General features: G+C 41.9%; 1 long non-coding RNA gene across 1 annotated transcript; it reads right to left on the reverse strand.

Annotated features, from left to right (window-relative positions):
* Positions 1–8,596: 8,596 nt before the first annotated feature.
* Positions 8,597–10,931, reverse strand: LOC145552690 (uncharacterized). Its single transcript, XR_014088821.1, has 2 exons — positions 10,466–10,931; positions 8,597–8,964 (listed from the first exon to the last, which is right to left on the reverse strand). It is a non-coding gene; the product is annotated as an uncharacterized LOC145552690 (long non-coding RNA).
* Positions 10,932–22,104: the final 11,173 nt, after the last annotated feature.

The following is a 22,104-nucleotide window of genomic DNA, read 5'->3' on the forward strand; positions in this document are numbered from 1 at the left end:
AGAGTAACGCATTACTGATGTGATGATGGCATAATTGTTTGACATTTCTGCTCAAAATATTTACTGATCTGTCAGGTTTCCGATATGGTTCGCCCCCAATGACAGACTCGTTCTACGCCTTGCTAGAACACTCTAAAAGGCAATACCTATTCTTACTTAATTAGGTTTGTATGCTTTCTCAAGTCTCACTAAATTGTTTATTCATCAAGTAATGTGAGCAATGTACATGTTTGGCCTGAGAAAGTACAAGACTACTTATTTTGAGTAACTGGATTTGACTATTTTTGTCACTGGAGTGAATGCTTCAGCTCAGAGGTGCGTGCGCAGTAAAGTGCGGGAAGCTTCCATTGGAAGAACAGAGCTTCTTTAAAGGTGAGTTATTCGTCTTCAGTATTTTTCATGTGCATGTATGCCTTTACTACTCGCATATATGGTTACAGGTTAATTTTTCTTTGAAAGATGACGCATAAAAGTCTTTGCAGGCTAATATGCTAATGTTAGCATTGGCTCATGGGTCCAACATTAGCTAAAACTGCCAGTTTTACTTGAGAGCCTTTAATGTTTTTGTCCATTGTTGTGGAAAAAAAACTACCAAGCACTGTTCAGGTAAATCACTCAATCAGGTTTATTTATGAATTATGCACAATACAGAGAGCTTGTAGGACAATCAATCATGAAGCAATTCTGGATGGAAAGCTCTGCCAGGCCAGAGACACCATGAGTCTTTTACACACATTAAAGTTCATTTTAAATTGACTTCTCTTATGTCTAGAAGAATTAATTTCTAAACTCTTAAACATCCTTAGGAGTTCAAACAACTAAGAATGATCATAATTAAGCTACCCAATTTCATGTGTTTTCTAGGAAACCCAACAAAACAAAAATTACATCAGTGCAGTGAAGGTATAGATAAGTGTCCGTCAAAACCAACAAAGCGCAGATTTTCCATCTGGAAAGTTAAGTAAAGCGTTAGAAGCAGGAACACTGATCGCGTCGCCTGCTCAGGAGGGTTTGTTTACCTCTGTCATAAAAGTAAAATCTTCACTCTCTGCTTCGGTCACTTGACAGTGGACCAGCAATAGTTCTTTGAGTGGAGAGCCTTTCAGAAACATCTAAACTAGCTGTTGATCTGGACGTTGTCCTCTTTGGTGTCAAAAGTTGAAGTACTTGATACTTGGTAGAGTGAAGTTTTGCTGCTCACTCTATTGCTCTGTTGTTTCAGATTTAAAGTCGTGACAGACAGGTCGTCCTTCACAGTGGTTGATGTGGATTCATGTTGTTCCTTCCTTCTCGCCCCTCTCCCCTACTCGGTCTCGGCGTTGCTGCAGCCAAATCCTCCCCCGTCTCTTTCCTCTGGCTTCTTGTCAGTCCAACTGGTTCTGGTGTTGGATCTTTGGGTTGTCCAGATAGTCCCTCAGGAAATGTCCATGTTGTCCACAGATGAAACAAGCGTCAACATTTCAGAGTCGTCTTCCCTCACAGCTCTGAAGCATGTTTAGCTTTTCTTCCTCTACGCTGATACTGGACAGCAGACCAGCGGAGGTTGTTAGAGCTCAGTCTCACACAGTTTTCAGTCCAAATGCCCAACAGGAGACTGACAGTTGTCCCCTGGAGGTGATGGAGGTCTTTTCTGTCTTCTTGATCCTCCAGATCTTCTTGATCATTTTCATCGGCTGGTTTTGAAGGAGGGACATCATCTGGTCCATGGGAGGACAGATGGGAAGAGTTGAGGTCAGAGGTCAGAGGTCAGATGCACCGCGCGAGGCTCAGACAGAGAGAAAGAGAAAAAGCAAATAGAAATCAATTAGGGTTTGTTTTGTCATTTTCCTTGTTGTTTTCTATACATATATATTTATGAATCTTATTTTAACCTTTTACGTGATCATATACTTTTAGTCATTTATTATCCATCCAGTATTATGGCTCCTGTTTGTGGAACAGTTTGTTATTTCCAATAAAGGTCTTTAGGATTCCAAAACGGTTTGGTTCCCTCAATTTAGAAAACTCAAGGAATCACCTGCCTTATGACTGCCTATGACTCGTGTTTAGTCAGAATGCTAGATTTGATGTGGAGCCCTCCATGCATGGTCAGTAGTTTCCGAGTGTCTTAACATCGGTGGTCTTCATCTCCTCCTTTGGCCAGCTGATTATTCCTGCAGGGTCTCTGACTACTCTGGTGAGTAACTGTTTATCGCACGGATCTTGTTCTTGCCATTAAGCTGGCTTCTCAGGACTTGCCTTATTCATTGGAGTACGAGGGGGTACCCAAAAGTTTCCAGAATGAAGCTGCTGCACGCGCAGTTTTTGTAGTACACGATTCTGCCTCTAGATCAGTGTTTCTCAACCTTTTTCGGCCCAGCGACCCCCTAGCCTTTATCCAGGTCCTCACCGCCCCCCGCCAAAAAATTTGTAGGCTACTTTGCACTGACAATTATTTTATTAATAATGTTACTATCATTATTGTAGATGTTTTGAATCGGCGCATCGGTTATGTTTTCCGGACACTTCAGCGCCCCTTACGCTCCTTCGCCTCGCGCACATAACGGGGTAAATGTAGCGAGTTTTGCCCTAAACAGCGAGCGTATGTTTCCTCGCTCCTTCGTGGTGGGTGCCGATTTATGTTTTCGCATCCACCTGAATAATGTGTAGTTGCGCCCCTGCCCATGGCACTTATTATTTATTATATTATTTTACCTTTAATCTGGAAATAGTGTCTGTTTATTCTTGCCATACAGTCCTCTGTATTAATTATTGCTCTAAAGGTCTTGCCATATACCAGTTTATTCCTCCGTATTTACTTTAGTTTCTTAGTTTATTCTTGCATTTTGTTCTTCATTCATTTCCATTTAGTTTCCTTTGATTAGTATTACCCTCTCTTGGTTTATTGTTATGTCCACTTTAGTTTCTTTCCTGTTGCTAGATTTATTTGATCGTTTATTGACCATCGGTAATTTTCACTCATCACCTGCTGCGCCTCCTATCTCATGTGTTTCAATCATGTGTTGATTTTTCACTGTTCAGCGTCGGATTCTTGTTTTTACGCCATAATTCACATCTAGTTTGTCGTTTTGCCCGCTTCTCATGTTTCAGATTTTGCGCAGTGTGCGGGCGTTTTTTTTTTTTAACTCCCTAAGGTGCAGGGCGGTCGGGAAGCTATCGATGGGGAAAAGGCAGACTGACTGAACCTTTTAAAACAACGGAAACTATTTCGGTGTTCTGATTAATGACATTTAAAAGTGCTGTACCGTTGTTCTGTCACCCCCTTTCATACCGGACCACTTACAGCACCGGTGTTGACGTGAACGCTATCGAGGTATCACTCATGGAGGGATTTCTTTATTTAAATGGGTTCATTTTTCAGAGGGATACAAAGTGAAGGCATCTTGATTTCAGTAATTACATGTTTATAAGAGCGATTTTCTGCTGTCCTTCCATGGAAGAGGGCAGCTTTCAAACGGAAATAAAACACTTTTTAATGTAAATTGCTGCTTTGACATGATCACAGAACTGCCAAAATATGTAGCCTACATAAATGCCAGACAAAGTGAATCACAGCAGCGTCATCAGCGGTGTAACGCTGAACTGATGCGGAGCGGAGCTGCGCCATGAAGCTACAAACGCTGAATAGAAGAAGAGCTGCCATCGATACAGCTGCAGCCAAGCATGATTAATGTTACACAATACAGTTTTACCAAGTTGCTCAAAGTCTAAAATGGTATTGTTGTGGATTTAAGGTGTAAAGTTTACCTTCGACCAAACGCCCCCAAAGGCATCCCAGCGCCCCCCTTTTGCAAAAATGTCCGCCAGCGCCCCCTGCCGTCCTCTGAACGCCCCTGGGGGGCGGTACCGCCCACGTTGAGAACCGCTACTCTAGGTATTTGTTCAACCACGCCTTCTCAATCAGTGTGCCAAGCAGCGTTGATGTGGAAGGTTTCATCTACCCGCAGTGAATTTTCTTGTAAGAGCTGTTTTGTCCAGCCGTCGTTTTTCTTCATGGAGAAGTTCTAACCGCTTTTTTCGGCTTTTTTCACCCGAAAAAAGCGGTTGATCATCAATTGACATTTCACCATTTTTAAAGCGGGTGAACCACGAGTAAACTTGAGCTTGACACATAGCGTCATCCTTGTAAGCGGTCTTCCAACATTTAAACGGTTTCCGATGCTTTTTTTCCCCAAAGCTTCAGCCGCGCGCTGCTCATAGAACTTCTCCATGAAGAAAAACGACGGCTGGACAAAACAGCTCTTACAAGAAAATTCACTGCGGGTAGATGAAACCTTCCACATCAACGCTGCTTGGCACACTGATTGAGAAGGCGTGGTTGAACAAATACCTAGCGGCAGAATCGTGTACTACGAAAACTGCGCGTGCAGCAGCGTCATTCTGGAAACTTTTGGGTACCCCCTCGTATTTGGCTGTGGCTCCTTTCCTTGTGACCTCATCGAGGTTGCCATTTGCTTGTGGTATTCCCAGGTACTTGTAACTGTCCTCAATGTCTGCAATCGTTCCTTCTTGGAGTGAGACCCCTTCTGTGTGGATGACGTTCCCTCCATCCGCCACAGTTCTCTAGTCCGAATGACATCCCAATGTCAGTGCTGTAGGTCCTGATGGTGCGGATCAGTGAGTCGATGTCTCGCTCGCTCTTGGCGTACAGCTTGATGCCATGCATGTAGAGGAGGAGACTTTTGGTGGCTGCATTCTTGAGTCGGTATCCGTGGCCAGTCTGGTTGAAGTTTGGAGCCATCCCGTTCTTCCAAACAGCGATGGTGCTCAGAGGGGCTTTCCTCCCCCATTGCTCCTTCCCACCTGCCTCACCCGGAGAGCCAGGCCGCTGCTGCTGGGACCTCTGTCTGTGGAGCGCCGGCTCCTTCGTCCAAAGAGGCGCAGGCGATTCTTCTTTGTGTCTGTGTCCTAGAGCTACAGGCGCGCCACCTGTAGCTCTATATGTTTTTTTTTGCCACCATTCGGATCACAGAAACATGGGTGGGCATCTACCTGCGCCTGCTTACCAGCAGGTTTCTGGAGGTCCATATGGTGGCTAGGGTGAGCCACATCTCCATGAGGCCCTTTTTTATGTTTTCCGGTGGCTCACCCCGTGCAGCACTAGCTGCGTGTCGAGGACCTCCCTTGCTGGCAAGTATGGGAATTGCAAGGAGCCGGCCTTTGCCCACAGGTCCACAGCAGCGCTGCACTCCCACAGAAGGTGCCTAACCGACTTCGGGTCGGGGGCAGATGTCGCGGGAGTGCATGACGGCTCTGACCGGGAGGATCCCATGAGCCACCATCCTGGAGTCTGTTTGGAAGGACGGGATGGCTCGCGTTGATGATTTGGCTGAGGGGATTCAGACCTATGCAGAACAGCAGTGGGGGCAGAGAGTTTCCTGGAAAGAATTATGATTCTTTCCAGAGTTTTTGATTTCTGCCCCATTTGATTAACACTTGTGCAAGTGGTTTGCAGTTGCAGGTTGTTTTTTTATTTTTTATTTTTTATTTTATTTATTTATTTATTTATTAATATATATATACTGCAAACTGCACAATTGGTTTGCAGTTGCAGTTTTTTATCCATCCATCCATTTTCTTACACCCTTGTCCCTTAGTGGGATTGGGAAGGGGTGCTGGTGCCTATCTCCAGCTAACGTTCCGGGTGAGAGGCGGGTACACCCTGGACAGGTCGCCAGTCTGTCTCAGGGCAGTTTTTTATTTATTTATTTTATTTTATTTTTTAAATATATACTGCAAACCACTTGCACAATTGGTTTGCAGTTGCAGTTTTGTATTTTCATTTTATTTTATTTTTTTATTTATATATAATGCAAACTGCAAACCACTTGCACAAGTGTCCACTGCTGTTCTGCATCTGAACCTCCTCAGCCAAATCACCAACAAGACTGGCTACGGATACCGACTCAAGAATGGGGCCACCATTAATGTTACCCTGACACTCCTCTACATGGATGACATTAAGCTGTACGCCAAGAGCGAGCGAGACATCGACTCACTAATACACACCACCAGGATCTACAGCACTGACATTGGGATGTTATTCGGACTAGAGAAGTGTGGTCGGATGGAGGGAAGGTCGTCCACACAGAAGGGGTCTCACTCCCAGAAGGAACAACAGCAGACATTGAGGACAGTTACAAGTACCTGGAAATACCACAAGCAAATGGCAACCTCGATGAGGTCACAAGGAAAGGAGCCACAGCCAAATACCTCCAACGAATAAGGCAAGTCCTGAGAAGCCAGCTCAATGGCAAGAACAAGATCAGTGCAATAAACAGCTACGCCTTACCAGTAATCGGAGACCCTGCAGGAATAGCTAGTTGGCCAAAGGAGGAGATAAACACCACGGATGTTAAGACTCTGATGTATATACAGTAAAAAGAGGAGTGGGCCCAAAACTGAACCTTGGGGAACCCAAGCAAAGCAACAAGGTCCAAGAATACTGAAATATTAAAACTCTACAATTCATGTTTAAGGTCAGAAATCAGGAACTTCCACCCAATATACAGAAAATGTTTTGTGACAGAGAGGGAAGTTATAATTTAAGAGGTGATGGACATTTAAAAAAAAAACCAATGTATTAGAAACAACCATGCAGAGTTTTTGTTTATCGGTGCGTGGAGTAGATGTATAGAATGGATTGAATGATGAGTTCAAAAAATTAGAAATATAAACCAGCTTAAAAAACTGATTAAAAAGGAGCTTATTGCAAAATGTTCTATAAGATGACTGTTTTAAAGTCTGTAAATACTATTGATGATATAAATACTTTTTAAATAATGGGACATCTTTAAATGTCATGTAAAATGGAAACAAGTTGTCTCGTTTTGATGTTTTGACAGTTAATTGAAGGGGCAGGACATTATAAGATATTACATCTTCTACCTGCTCCTTTTCAAACAGAAAATATAAAATTTGCTTGTCACTTGGGCATAATAATTTGTTTTACCTCTTATTTCTCTAGTCTGTTTCATTCTATTTTATTTTATATTTTTCTTTCTTGACTGTCTTTTCTGTCTGTTAGAAATAAAAATAAATACATAAATAAATAATTAGCTGTCCAAAGGAGGAGATGAACACCACGGATGTTAAGACTCAGAAGCTACTAACCATGCATGGAGGGTCCCACCCCAAATCCAGCACCCTGAGACTAGCCGCAAGGAAAGAGGCAGAGGACTAGTGAGTATGAGAGCCACTGTCCAGGATGAAACATCCAAGATCCATAAATACACCAAGGACAAGATCTCAACAGATGATGTGCTCAATAAATGTCTCAGACAATGGGGAACAGAGGATGGGAGGACAAGCCCCTACATGGGATGTACCACCGACAAATAACTGAAGTGGCTGATATCAGGAAATCCTACCAATGGCTGGAAAAAGCTGGACTCAAGGACAGCACAGAGGCACTCATCCTGGCTGCACAGGAACAGGCCCTAAGCACCAGAGCAATAGAGGCTCAGATCTACAACACCAGACAAGACCCAAGGTGTAGGTTGTGCAAGGAGGCCCCTAAGACAGTCCAGCACATAACAGCAGGGTGCAAGATGCTAGCAGGGAAAGTGTACATGGAACGACATAACCAAGTGGCGGGCATAGTGTACAGGAGCATCTGCAGAATATGGACAGGAAGATCAAAGTGGGGAACACCCCCAAAGGTGGTGGAGAATAACCGAGCTAAGATCCTGTGGGACTTCCAGATCCAGACAGACAAAATGGTAATGACGAACCAACCGGACATTGTGGTGGTGGATAAACAACAGAGGAAGCCGTTGTGGTGGATGTGCAATACCAAGTGACTACAACAACAGGAAAAGGAGCACGAGAAACTGGAGAAATACCAGGGCCTCAGAGAGGAACTGGAAAAGGCCTGGAAGGTGAAGACCACAGTACCATACCATCCATACCAACTTTATTTATGAAGCACTTTATACACCAATAAATTGATTAAAACAGAAGAAAACTGACCAGCAGTAGAAGGGTTAAGAACACGATAGAACCGAGCTGCAGTGCATGCTTTAGCTTTAGCACAGGACAACGTTATCTCAAATAAAACAGGCATATGGTCTGAAATAATGAGTCACCAATCACTAATTACAAACTGGTAGACCATAAGATAAAACCAGATCAAGACTGTGACCATGCTCATGGATAGCACCAGTCAGACTGCACAAAATTAAAAGAATCGGTAACATTAAGAAATGACTGAGCCATAGGTGAAATAGGACGACAGACAAGAATATTAAAATCACCAACAATGAGAACTCGGTCATACCTTGGCATGATATCAGCCAGGAAATCAGAAAAGTCATTTATAAAGTTTTTGTTGTACTTCGGTGGCCGATAGCCCGCCGCACACAGCACAGTGTGAGAGCTGCTGAGTTCAAATAGGCTGATCTCAAAGCTACTAAACGAGGCCAGAGGCAACTGTTTACAAGTAAAACTGCTTTTAAAAACAGTCACTATACCTCCACCGGACCCTGACATCCTTGGAGCATTAAAATAGCCGCAGTTCATTAAAAATGCTGGAGTCATCAAACCACTTGTCCATGATTCTGTTAATAAAACATCCAATCAATAAGAGGAAAAGAAATCCCTAATGACAAAAGTTTTATTTGTCAGCGACCTGGCATTTACCAAACTGATCCTGGCAGAAATCGGCGGGTTTACACCATCAGGTGGAATCTGGTGCTCCCGGCAAAGAGGCCGCAGGTTGCTAGGATTCACCCTGCGTCTACAGGGCCGAGGAGCGCAGGGACCTGTGGTAGTGCCTGTGGTCATCGGGGCCCTTGGGGCAGTCACCCCCAAACTGGAGCAGTGGCTAAAACAGATCCCAGGAACAACATCAGACATCTCAGTCCGGAAATGTCAGGTTCTAGGCACAGCCAAGATACTGCGCAGAACCCTCAAGCTCCCAGGCCTCTGGTAGACAACCCAAGCTCAGCGGATGAAAGAGTCCACCTGCGGAAGGGTGAGAAGGGAATTTATATAAATATGAATAAATATATATATACACATTGTCTGAGTATCTCCAAGTAGGTTTGATTTTAACTAGCGTTTCACCTAGCAGTAAACTACATCATTTTTTTCTTATGTGCACAACTATCAAACGTTTCCCAAATACAATGTGACCCCAACACTGAAACTGTGAGTTTCTGTAACAGTATATGTTGAGTAACTGAGGGAAATAACATAAACATACAATATTTAGGGCTCTCTAACAAGCACCATGATGTGCAGAAGTGCTCACATCCCATAACTATTTCTAGCATTTGCAATGCTGCAGCCACAAATTCAAAGATATTTTACAACAAAGATGATTACTTCAGATCAACACAAAGTGCTGCATAACTGTAAAGTGTAAGGAAAATAATTGGCAAACTTTCTACCTTTCTGATAATATTTTAAAACTTAGAAATCTGACTCGTTATCAAATTTCTGGGCCTCGTCAGAGAACTTAGGAACAGGAAATTTAACAAGGCAAGTGATATCAGATCTGAACCTGTCCAAACAATATCAGATGATACATAAGGTGCTCACAGAAAGGAACATTTTAAGTCTGCTTGTAAAGCAGGTGTCTCTGTTTTTTAACTCAAGAATTAAAGCCAGTTCTAGGAGTTTAAGATAAATGGTGTTTTTTTTTCTCATTTCTGCCTTTGCAATGATTCTGCTTAAACATCTCTTTCTGTAAATATTTCTGTTTTTGTTCTGTAGCCTATATTTGGCATCACAAAACATTAGGCAATATCAAGATCGAATAATGGTAATATTAGCCTAAATGCAGCCAGTGGCATTTGAGCTATAACTAGCATGTTGTCTTACATTGACTTCCTCCATTCAGTGTGCTAAACATGGTTAATAAATAAACAAAATAGCTAAAAAGCTTATTTTAGGAAAATGCCTACTTTTAATGTGGGCAATAGTTACATTAGAAATGTTTGTGCTCTGCTTTTTGATTTTTACTTTCACAAAAGTAAATATCTGAAGTTCACTTCGTGGCTCTTGGTTACTAGTAAACACACTCATCTCTTAGCAACAGATTAGCAGCAAAAATTGTTATTGTTCAAAAAACGTAGGATTTCTTCTGCTGTCTCTCGGACGTTTACTTTATGGAACTTTGTGGAACTTGGTTACCAGAAAACGCGATCATCTCTAAGCAACAGATTAACAGCGTAGCAACAAAAAAATCTTATTGATAAAAAAATATGTTTCTCCCGCTCTTTTGAAATACCACTTATTTTACACTAACAAGAATTGTGCAGTTGGTCAATTTTGCAGAAAAGTAATTTTTGTTTGTCATTAATTGCAAATAGGCTATATTAAACACACATTCAACACAAAAGTAAAAATCTCGATTTATACTTCGTTGCAGTTCGTTACCAGAAAACCCCCGCTTATCTCTTAAAACCAAATGAATAACAAGTAGTTTATAAAACAAAAGCTCTTTCGAAATAACGCTTACCTGATTAGATACAAGACATTTACCGTTGGCAAATTACGCTAAAGTAAATATCTGAAGTTCACTTCGTGGCTCTTGGTTACTAGTAAACACACTCATCTCTTAGCAACAGATTAGCAGCAAAAATTGTTATTGTTCAAAAAACGTAGGATTTCTTCTGCTGTCTCTCGGACGTTTACTTTATGGAACTTTGTGGAACTTGGTTACCAGAAAACGCGATCATCTCTAAGCAACAGATTAACAGCGTAGCAACAACAATTCTTATTGATGAAAATATATAATGTTTCTCCCGCTCTTTTGAAATACCACTTATTTTACACTAACAAGAATTGTGCAGTTGGTCAATTTTGCAGAAAAGTAATTTTTTTTTTGCATTAATGGCAAATAGGCTATATTAAACACACATTCAACACAAAAGTAAAAATCTCGATTTATACTTCGTTGCAGTTCGTTACCAGAAAACCCCCGCTTATCTCTTAAAACCAAATAAATAACAAGTAGTTTATAAACAAAAGCTCTTCGAAATAACGCTTACCTGATTAGATACAAGACATTTACCGTTGGCAAATTACGCTAAAGTAAATATCTGAAGTTCACTTCGTGGCTCTTGGTTACCAGTAAACACACTCATCTCTTAGCAACAAAAATGGTTATTGTTCAAAAAACATACAATTTGTTCTGCTCTTTGGAATTGGAGTGGAGCGGTAAAGTGAGAAGGATGGAAAAAAGAGAGCAAGGAAAAGCCAAAAGCTGGACACATTTTGTTCGTCGTCTTGGAGATGAAGTGGAGTTTTTTGTTGGCAGCGATTCAGACCCGCCAAAACTGCCAGCCCAGCCAGAGAGCCAGGATAGTTACATGTAGCAACTCTAATGTTAATCACAATGTGTGAGTTAACTGATTATAAACTGGACCAGCCCCAAGGTTTATAGTTAAGGTTTACATTGGAGCCGCCTGGGAAAGCGGCGCGCGTGATCCGCACCGAGTTGGCAAGATCCAGAGATGCACGAGGCGCTGCGACACGCTGCGCATGCGCCGGCGTCAGCTTTGTGCCGCTGCGGGTCGCTTCAACGCACTGGTCAATGAGCTCCGTGCTCAAGATAAATTAAAACAATTCATCATTTCCATTGGCATGATTTATCACTTCTCTTTTATTTCTCTTTCTTTCTACAAAACTGTATGATAAAAGTTTCAGGTTGGGGCTTTGGTTTCAGCTAAACCTTTTTTGAAGAAAAAATGTATTTACAAAGACTTCAAAATTCATTTTATTTGTCGTTTTGCTTATTTATTTTGGATATTTGAAATGCCTTCTAGTTGCGGTGTTAAATGTTCATTATAATTTTAGTTTACTGATCTTCAGATGTGTTCTTGCATTATAATTTCCCATTAACATTATTACTTTAAAAAATGGGTCTAAAACAACAATAATATTGTTTATCAAAATCAAATTTGTTATTGTGACAGGTCTACACACATATGATTTATAGTGTAGTTAGTTTATTGCCATGGATGGCATAGTTACTTTGAAAGAGTAATTTTATCACTTAATAAAAAATTCATCCATCAGCTATAGAAAATGTGCATCTCTTTTCCCTCCATCGTTTACGTTTGTGTCGCTGTTGTTACATATGAAACGTATCTCCCCAAGGAAAAAGAAGAAAGCAACAATATGTGTTTTCTAAAAATAATCACAAATACTTAACTTGGATACGTAATTTTAATCTGATTATTGGATTGTAAATAGTAACACGTTAGATTACGCGTTACAAGGGGTCAGATTAGATTAGATTTTTGCTCAAGCTATTTACGGATCTTTCAAGTTTCCGATATGTCCCCCCCCCCCCCCCCCCTCAAAGATAAACTTGTTCCTACGCCCTTGGGGAAGCGTCTCCAAAGTATCGGTTTGTGTTGGCAACTCTGTTCCTGGAAAAATTATCTTGTTTTCCTCAGGAGATATTTTTGCTATTAAAACCTGGTGTACAATTTTTGAATAATTTCTGTGACATTATACTAAACATTAGTTATTAGTAGCATGAGCTATTTCGCAATGACTAAAAATGTACATATTCCTCTTAAACTTCAATACTTTTAGGGTCTAATTCAAAGAAATAACTTTCAACATTGTGCTTGAGAGTTTTATTGATTTAAGTTTTGTTTACACAACAGATTAAAATACGCAATATGGTATTCATAATACAACCGATTATTAGAACCGATCCATAGTCAGCTTGATTATAAAACTGACTTACCATTTTTGTTGTGGCTGTACTTCCTTACTGTCAAACTTGATGATGACAGTAATGTGAGTTTTTAATGGAGGGGAAGTTTAATATTATTAAAGAACTGGCGTTGGAACTATTCTCAGTATATGTCTCCCCCTAGTGTAGGAAAAGTGCTAATGCACACATTAGAAAGTAACAATGCACAAAGTGCATTGTTACTGCATTGTAAGAAAGTAACAATGCAATCAAAGATGTTTATTTGTATTGCACAATTTAGACTCAAGGTAATGTAAAGTGCTTTGCAGGACTAAAAACACAAACTATATTAACAATAAAAAAACATATCACATGAGAAAGAAACAACGTTTTTGACAGGAAGCAATTTACTCAGACAATATGATTAATGAAATTCCTATTGGTTGCTTTGTGGACTGGACTATTGCTCCGTGGTCCAAGTTTCTCTTTTCAGAATAAAGTACATTTTGCATTTAATCTAAAAATCAAATTAGAAGAGTGAAGGTTCACAGAATCCACATTTATTTATTTATTTACTTAATTTTGACTCAAATGGCTCTCCATACCTGTGCAATGTTAAAAACAATGTGCTTTTTTAGCTGATTAATATGAACTATCAGCATGTTTCAACCCTTGAATATCTTTTCCGCTTGTCCCTGAATGCGTCACTCCCTTCTGCGTCAGATCCATCATGGCGTCAGATCCATCATGGAAAAAACTTACCAAGCACTGTTCAGGTAAAATCACTCAATCATGTTTATTTATGAATTATGCACAATACAGAGAGCTTGTAGGACAATCAATCATGAAGCAATTCTGGATGGAAAGCTCTGCCAGGCAGAGACGACACATGAGTCTTTTACACACATTAAAGTTCATTTTAAATTGACTTCTCTTATGTCTAGAAGAATTAATTTCTAAACTCTTAAACATCCTTAGGAGTCAAACAACTAAGAATGATCATAATTAAGCTACCCAATTTCATGTGTTTTCTAGGAAACCCAACAAAACAAAAAAATTACATCAGTGCAGTGAAGGTATAGATAAGTGTCCGTTCAAAACCCAACAAAGCGCAGATTTTCCATCTGGAAGTAGTAAAGCGTAGAAGCAGGAACACTGATCGCCTGCTCAGGAGGGTTTGTTACCTCCTGTCATAAAAGTATAAATCTTCACTCTCTGCTTCGGTCACTTGACAGTGGACCAGCAATAGTTCTTTGAGTGGAGAGCCTTTCAGAAACATCTAAACTAGCTGTTGATCTGGACGTTGTCCTCTTTGGTGTCAAAAGTTGAAGTACTTGATACTTGGTAGAGTGAAGTTTTGCTGCTCACTCTATTGCTCTGTTGTTTCAGATTTAAAGTCGTGACAGACAGGTCGTCCTTCACAGTGGTTGATGTGGATTCATGTTGTTCCTTCCTTCTCGCCCCTCTCCCCTACTCGGTCTCGGCGTTGCTGCAGCCAAATCCTCCCCCGTCTCTTTCCTCTGGCTTCTTGTCAGTCCAACTGGTTCTGGTGTTGGATCTTTGGGTTGTCCAGATAGTCCCTCAGGAAATGTCCATGTTGTCCACAGATGAAACAAGCGTCAACATTTCAGAGTCGTCTTCCCTCACAGCTCTGAAGCATGTTTAGCTTTTCTTCCTCTACGCTGATACTGGACAGCAGACCAGCGGAGGTTGTTAGAGCTCAGTCTCACACAGTTTTCAGTCCAAATGCCCAACAGGAGACTGACAGTTGTCCCCTGGAGGTGATGGAGGTCTTTTCTGTCTTCTTGATCCTCCAGATCTTCTTGATCATTTTCATCGGCTGGTTTTGAAGGAGGGACATCATCTGGTCCATGGGAGGACAGATGGGAAGAGTTGAGGTCAGAGGTCAGATGCACCGCGCGAGGCTCAGACAGAGAGAAAGAGAAAAAGCAAATAGAAATCAATTAGGGTTTGTTTTGTCATTTTCCTTGTTGTTTTCTATACATATATATTTATGAATCTTATTTTAACCTTTTACGTGATCATATACTTTTAGTCATTTATTATCCATCCAGTATTATGGCTCCTGTTTGTGGAACAGTTTGTTATTTCCAATAAAGGTCTTTAGGATTCCAAAACGGTTTGGTTCCCTCAATTTAGAAAACTCAAGGAATCACCTGCCTTATGACTGCCTATGACTCGTGTTTAGTCAGAATGCTAGATTTGATGTGGAGCCCTCCATGCATGGTCAGTAGTTTCCGAGTGTCTTAACATCGGTGGTCTTCATCTCCTCCTTTGGCCAGCTGATTATTCCTGCAGGGTCTCTGACTACTCTGGTGAGTAACTGTTTATCGCACGGATCTTGTTCTTGCCATTAAGCTGGCTTCTCAGGACTTGCCTTATTCATTGGAGTACGAGGGGGTACCCAAAAGTTTCCAGAATGAAGCTGCTGCACGCGCAGTTTTTGTAGTACACGATTCTGCCTCTAGATCAGTGTTTCTCAACCTTTTTCGGCCCAGCGACCCCCTAGCCTTTATCCAGGTCCTCACCGCCCCCCGCCAAAAAATTTGTAGGCTACTTTGCACTGACAATTATTTTATTAATAATGTTACTATCATTATTGTAGATGTTTTGAATCGGCGCATCGGTTATGTTTTCCGGACACTTCAGCGCCCCTTACGCTCCTTCGCCTCGCGCACATAACGGGGTAAATGTAGCGAGTTTTGCCCTAAACAGCGAGCGTATGTTTCTACGCTCCTTCGTGGTGGGTGCCGATTTATGTTTTCGCATCCACCTGAATAATGTGTAGTTGCGCCCCTGCCCATGGCACTTATTATTTATTATATTATTTTACCTTTAATCTGGAAATAGTGTCTGTTTATTCTTGCCATACAGTCCTCTGTATTAATTATTGCTCTAAAGGTCTTGCCATATACCAGTTTATTCCTCCGTATTTACTTTAGTTTCTTAGTTTATTCTTGCATTTTGTTCTTCATTCATTTCCATTTAGTTTCCTTTGATTAGTATTACCCTCTCTTGGTTTATTGTTATGTCCACTTTAGTTTCTTTCCTGTTGCTAGATTTATTTGATCGTTTATTGACCATCGGTAATTTTCACTCATCACCTGCTGCGCCTCCTAATCATCATGTGTTTCACATCATGTGTTGATTTTTCACTGTTCAGCGTCGGATTCTCTGTTTTTACGCCATAATTCACATCTAGTTTGTCGTTTTGCCCGCTTCTCATGTTTCAGAATTTTGCGCAGTGTGCGGGCGTTTTTTTTTTTTAACTCCCTAAGGTGCAGGGCGGTCGGGAAGCTATCGATGGGGAAAAGGCAGACTGACTGAACCTTTTAAAACAACGGAAACTATTTCGGTGTTCTGATTAATGACATTTAAAAGTGCTGTACCGTTGTTCTGTCACCCCCTTTCATACCGGACCACTTACAGCACCGGTGTTGACGTGAACGCTATCGAGGTATCACTCATGGAGGGATTTCTTTATTTAAATGGGTTCATTTTTCAGAGGGATACAAAGTGAAGGCATCTTGATTTCAGTAATTACATGTTTATAAGAGCGATTTTCTGCTGTCCTTCCATGGAAGAGGGCAGCTTTCAAACGGAAATAAAACACTTTTTAATGTAAATTGCTGCTTTGACATGATCACAGAACTGCCAAAACATATGTACCCTACATAAATGCCAGACAAAGTGAATCACAGCAGCGTCATCAGCCGGTGTAACGCTGAACTGATGCGGAGCGGAGCTGCGCCATGAAGCTACAAACACTGAATAGAAGAAGAGCTGCCATCGATACAGCTGCAGCCAAGCATGATTTAATGTTACACAATACAGTTTTACCAAGTTGCTCAAAGTCTAAAATGGTATTGTTGTGGATTTAAGGTGTAAAGTTTACCTTCGACCAAACGCCCCCCAAAGGCATCCCAGCGCCCCCCTTTTGCAAAAATGTCCGCCAGCGCCCCCTGCCGTCCTCTGAACGCCCCCTGGGGGGCGGTACCGCCCACGTTGAGAACCGCTACTCTAGATATTTGTTCAACCACGCCTTCTCAATCAGTGTGCCAAGCAGCGTTGATGTGGAAGGTTTTATCTACCCTTCATCTACCCGCAGTGAATTTTCTTGTAAGAGCTGTTTTGTCCAGCCGTCGTTTTTCTTCATGGAGAAGTTCTAACCGCTTTTTTCGGCTTTTTTCACCCGAAAAAAGCGGTTGATCATCAATTGACATTTCACCATTTTTAAAGCGGGTGAACCACGAGTAAACTTGAGCTTGACACATAGCGTCATCCTTGTAAGCGGTCTTCCAACATTTAAACGGTTTCCGATGCTTTTTTTCCCCAAAGCTTCAGCCGCGCGCTGCTCATAGAACTTCTCCATGAAGAAAAACGACGGCTGGACAAAACAGCTCTTACAAGAAAATTCACTGCGGGTAGATGAAACCTTCCACATCAACGCTGCTTGGCACACTGATTGAGAAGGCGTGGTTGAACAAATACCTAGCGGCAGAATCGTGTACTACGAAAACTGCGCGTGCAGCAGCGTCATTCTGGAAACTTTTGGGTACCCCCTCGTATTTGGCTGTGGCTCCTTTCCTTGTGACCTCATCGAGGTTGCCATTTGCTTGTGGTATTCCCAGGTACTTGTAACTGTCCTCAATGTCTGCAATCGTTCCTTCTTGGAGTGAGACCCCTTCTGTGTGGATGACGTTCCCTCCATCCGCCACAGTTCTCTAGTCCGAATGACATCCCAATGTCAGTGCTGTAGGTCCTGATGGTGCGGATCAGTGAGTCGATGTCTCGCTCGCTCTTGGCGTACAGCTTGATGCCATGCATGTAGAGGAGGAGACTTTTGGTGGCTGCATTCTTGAGTCGGTATCCGTGGCCAGTCTGGTTGAAGTTTGGAGCCATCCCGTTCTTCCAAACAGCGATGGTGCTCAGAGGGGCTTTCCTCCCCCATTGCTCCTTCCCACCTGCCTCACCCGGAGAGCCAGGCCGCTGCTGCTGGACCTCTGTCTGTGGAGCGCCGGCTCCTTCGTCCAAAGAGGCGCAGGCGATTCTTCTTTGTTGTCTGTCCTAGAGCTACAGGCGCGCCACCTGTAGCTCTATATGTTTTTTTTTGCCACCATTCGGATCACAGAAACATGGGTGGGCATCTACCTGCGCCTGCTTACCAGCAGGTTTCTGGAGGTCCATATGGTGGCTAGGGTGAGCCACATCTCCATGAGGCCCTTTTTTATGTTTTCCGGTGGCTCACCCCGTGCAGCACTAGCTGCGTGTCGAGGACCTCCCTTGCTGGCAAGTATGGGAATTGCAAGGAGCCGGCCTTTGCCCACAGGTCCACAGCAGCGCTGCACTCCCACAGAAGGTGCCTCACCGACTCCGGGTCGGGGGCAGATGTCGCGGGAGTGCATGACGGCTCTGACCATCCCATGAGCCACCATCCTGGTGTCTGTTTGGAAGGACGGGATGGCTCACGTTGATGATTTGGCTGAGGGGATTCAGACCTATGCAGAACAGCAGTGGGGCAGAGAGTTTCCTGGAAAGAATTATGATTCTTTCCAGAGTTTTTGATTTCTGCCCCATTTGATTAACACTTGTGCAAGTGGTTTGCAGTTGCAGGTTGTTTTTTTTTGTTTTTATATATACTGCAAACTGCACAATTGGTTTGCAGTTGCAGTTTTTTATCCATCAATCCATTTTCTTACACCCTTGTCCCTTAGTGGGGGTTGGGAAGGGTTGCTGGTGCATATCTCCAGCTTACGTTCTGGACGAGAGGCGGGTACACCCTGGACAGGTCGCCAGTCTATCGCAGGGCAGTTTTTTATTTATTCCATCCAATCCATCCATCCATTTTCTTTACACCCTTGTCCCTTAGTGGGGTCAGGGGGGTGCTGGTGCCTATCTCCAGCTAACATTCCGGGCGAGAGGCGGGGTACACCCTGGACAGGTCGCCAGTCTGTCTCAGGGGAGTTTTTTATTTATTTATTTTATTTTATTTTTTAAATATATACTGCAAACCACTTGCACAATTGGTTTGCAGTTTTGTTTTGTTTTGTTTTTTTATTTTATTTTTTTATTTATATATAATGCAAACTGCAAACCACTTGCACAAGTGTCCACTGCTGTTCTGCATCTGAACCTCCTCAGCCAAATCACCAACAAGACTGGCTACGGATACGACTCAAGAATGGGGCCACCATTAATGTTACCCTAACACTCTCTACATGGATGACATTAAGCTGTACGGCCAAGAGCGAGCGAGAACATCGACTCACTAATACACACCACCAGGATCTACAGCACTGACATTGGGATGTTATTCGGACTAGAGAAGTGTGGTCGGATGGAGGGAAGGTCGTCGACACAGAAGGGGTCTCATCCCAGAAGGAACACAGCAGACATTGAGGACAGTTACAAGTACCTGGAAATACCACAAGCAAATGGCAACCTCATGAGTCACAAGGAAAGGAGTCACAGCCAAATACCTCCAACGAATAAGGCAGTCCTGAGAAGCCAGCTCAATGGCAGAACAAGATCAGTGCAATAAACAGCTACGCCTTACCAGTATCGGAGACCCTGCAGGAATAGCTAGTTGGCCAAAGGAGGGATAAACACCACGGATGTTAAGACTCTGATGTATGTACAGTAAAAAGAGGAGTGGGCCCAAACTGAACCTTGGGGAACCCAAGCAAAGCAACAAGGTCCCAGAATACTGAAATATTTAAACTGTACAATTCATGTTTAGGTCAGAAATCAGGAACTTCCACCCATATACAGAAAATGTTTTGTGAAGAGAGGGAAGTTATAATTAAGAGGTGATGGACATTTTTTTAAAAAAACAATGTATTAGAACAACCATGCAGAGTTTAGTTTATTGGTGCGTGGAGTAGATGTATAGAATGGATTGAATGATGAGTTCAAAAAGTAGAAATTATAACCAGCTTTAAAAACTTATTAAAAAGGGCTTATTGCAAATGTTCTATAAGATGACTGTTTTAAAGTCTGTAAATACTATGATGATATAAATACTTTTTAAATAATGGGACATCTTTAAACGTCATGTAAATGGAAACAAGTTGTCTCGTTTTGATGTTTTGACAGTTAATTGATTATAAATTGATAAGTATGAAAGGGGCAGGACATTATAAGATATTACATCTTCTACCTGCTCCTTTTCAAACAGAAATATAAAATTTGCTGTCACTTGGGCATAATAATTGTTTTACCTCTTATTTTCTAGTCTGTTTCATTCTATTTATTTTATTTTTTCTTTCTTGATTGTGTTTTCTGTCTGTTAGAAATAAAAATAATACATAAATAATAATTAGCTGTCCAAAGGAGGAGATGAACACCACGGATGTTAAGACTCAGAAGCTATCTAACCATGCATGGAGGGTCCCACCCCAAATCCAGCACCCCAAGACTAGCCGCAAGGAAAGAGGCAGAGGACTAGTGGTATGAGAGCCACTGTCCAGGATGAAACATGCAAGATCCATAAATACACCAAGGACAAGATCTCAACAGACGATGTGCTCAATAAATATCTCAGACAATGGGGAACAGAGGATGAGGTGCTGGAGGTACCATCATGGGAGGACAAGCCCCTACATGGATGTACCACCAACAAATAACTGAAGTGGCTGATATCAGGAAATCCTACCAATGGCTGGAAAAAGCTGGACTCAAGAACAGCACAGAGGCACTCATCCTGGCTGAACAGGAACAGGCCCTAAACACCAGAGCAATAGAGGCTCAGATCTACAACACCAGACAAGACCCAAGGTGTAGGTTGTGCAAGGAGGCCCCTGAGACAGTCCATGATTCTGTTAATAAAACATCCAATCAATAAGAGGAAAAGAAATCCCTAATGACGAAAGTTTATTTGTCAGCGACCTGGCATTTACCAAACTGATCCTGGCAGAAATCGGCGGGTTTACACCATCAGGTGGAATCTGGTGCTCCCGGCAAAGAGGCCGCAGGTTGCTAGGATTCACCCTGCGTCTACAGGGCCGAGGAGCGCAGGGACCTGTGGTAGTGCCTGTGGTCATCGGGGCCCTTGGGGCAGTCACCCCCAAACTGGAGCAGTGGCTAAAACAGATCCCAGGAACAACATCAGACATCTCAGTCCGGAAATGTCAGGTTCTAGGCACAGCCAAGATACTGCGCAGAACCCTCAAGCTCCCAGGCCTCTGGTAGACAACCCAAGCTCAGCGGATGAAAGAGTCCACCTGCGGAAGGGTGAGAAGGGAATTTATATAAATATGAATAAATATATATATACACATTGTCTGAGTATCTCCAAGTAGGTTTGATTTTAACTAGCGTTTCACCTAGCAGTAAACTACATCATTTTTGTCTTATGTGCACAACTATCAAACGTTTCCCAAATACAATGTGACCCCAACACTGAAACTGTGAGTTTCTGCAACAGTATATGTTGAGCAACTGAGGAAATAACATAAACATACAATATTAGGGCTCTCTAACAAGCACCATGATGTGCAGAAGTGCTCACATCCCATAACTATTTCTAGCATTTGCAATGCTGCAGCCACAAATTCCAAGATATTTTACAACAAAGATGATTACTTCAGATCAACACAAAGTGCTGCATAACTGTAAAGCGTAAGGAAAATAATTTGCAAACTTTCTACCTTTCTGATAATATTTTAAAACTTAGAAATCTGACTCGTTATCAAATTTCTGGGCCTCGTCAGAGAACTTGGGAACAGGAAATTTAACAAGGCCAGTGATATCAGATCTGAACCTGTCCGAACAATATCAGATGATACATAAGGTGCTCACAGAAAGGAACATTTTAAGTCTGCTTGTAAAGCAGGTGTCTCTGTTTTTTAATAGAATTCCTTTAACTCAAAATTAAAGCCAGTTCTATGAGTTTAAGATAAATGGTGTTTTTTTCTCCTTTCTGCCTTTGCAAATGATTCTGCTTAAACATCTCTTTCTGTAAATATTTCTGTCTTGTTCTGTAGCCTATACTTGGTATCACAAAACATTAGGCAATATCAAGATCAAATAATGGTAACATTAGCCTAAATGCAGCCAGTGGCATGTGAGCTACAACTAGCATGTTGTCTTACATTGTCTTCCTCCATTCAGTGTGCTAAACATGGTTAATAAATAAACAAAATAGCTAATGCTTATGTGGGCATTAGTTACATTAGAAATGTTTGTGCTCTGCTTTTTGATTTTTACTTTCGCAAAGGTAAAGATCTGAAGTTCACTTCGTGGCTCTTGGTTACCAGTAAACACACTCATCTCTTAGCAACAGATTAGCAACAAAAATTGTTATTGTTCAAAAAACGTAGGATTTCTTCTGCTCTCTCTCAGACGTTTACTTTATGGAACTTGTGGAACTTGGTTACCAGAAAACGCGATCATCTCTAAGCAACAGATTAACAACATAGCAACAA

The sequence above is a fragment of the Poecilia reticulata genome, chromosome 8 (genome assembly GCF_904066995.2).
Source record: "Poecilia reticulata chromosome 8, P_reticulata-male-v2, whole genome shotgun sequence".
NCBI classification, from domain to species: Eukaryota; Metazoa; Chordata; class Actinopteri; order Cyprinodontiformes; family Poeciliidae; genus Poecilia; species Poecilia reticulata.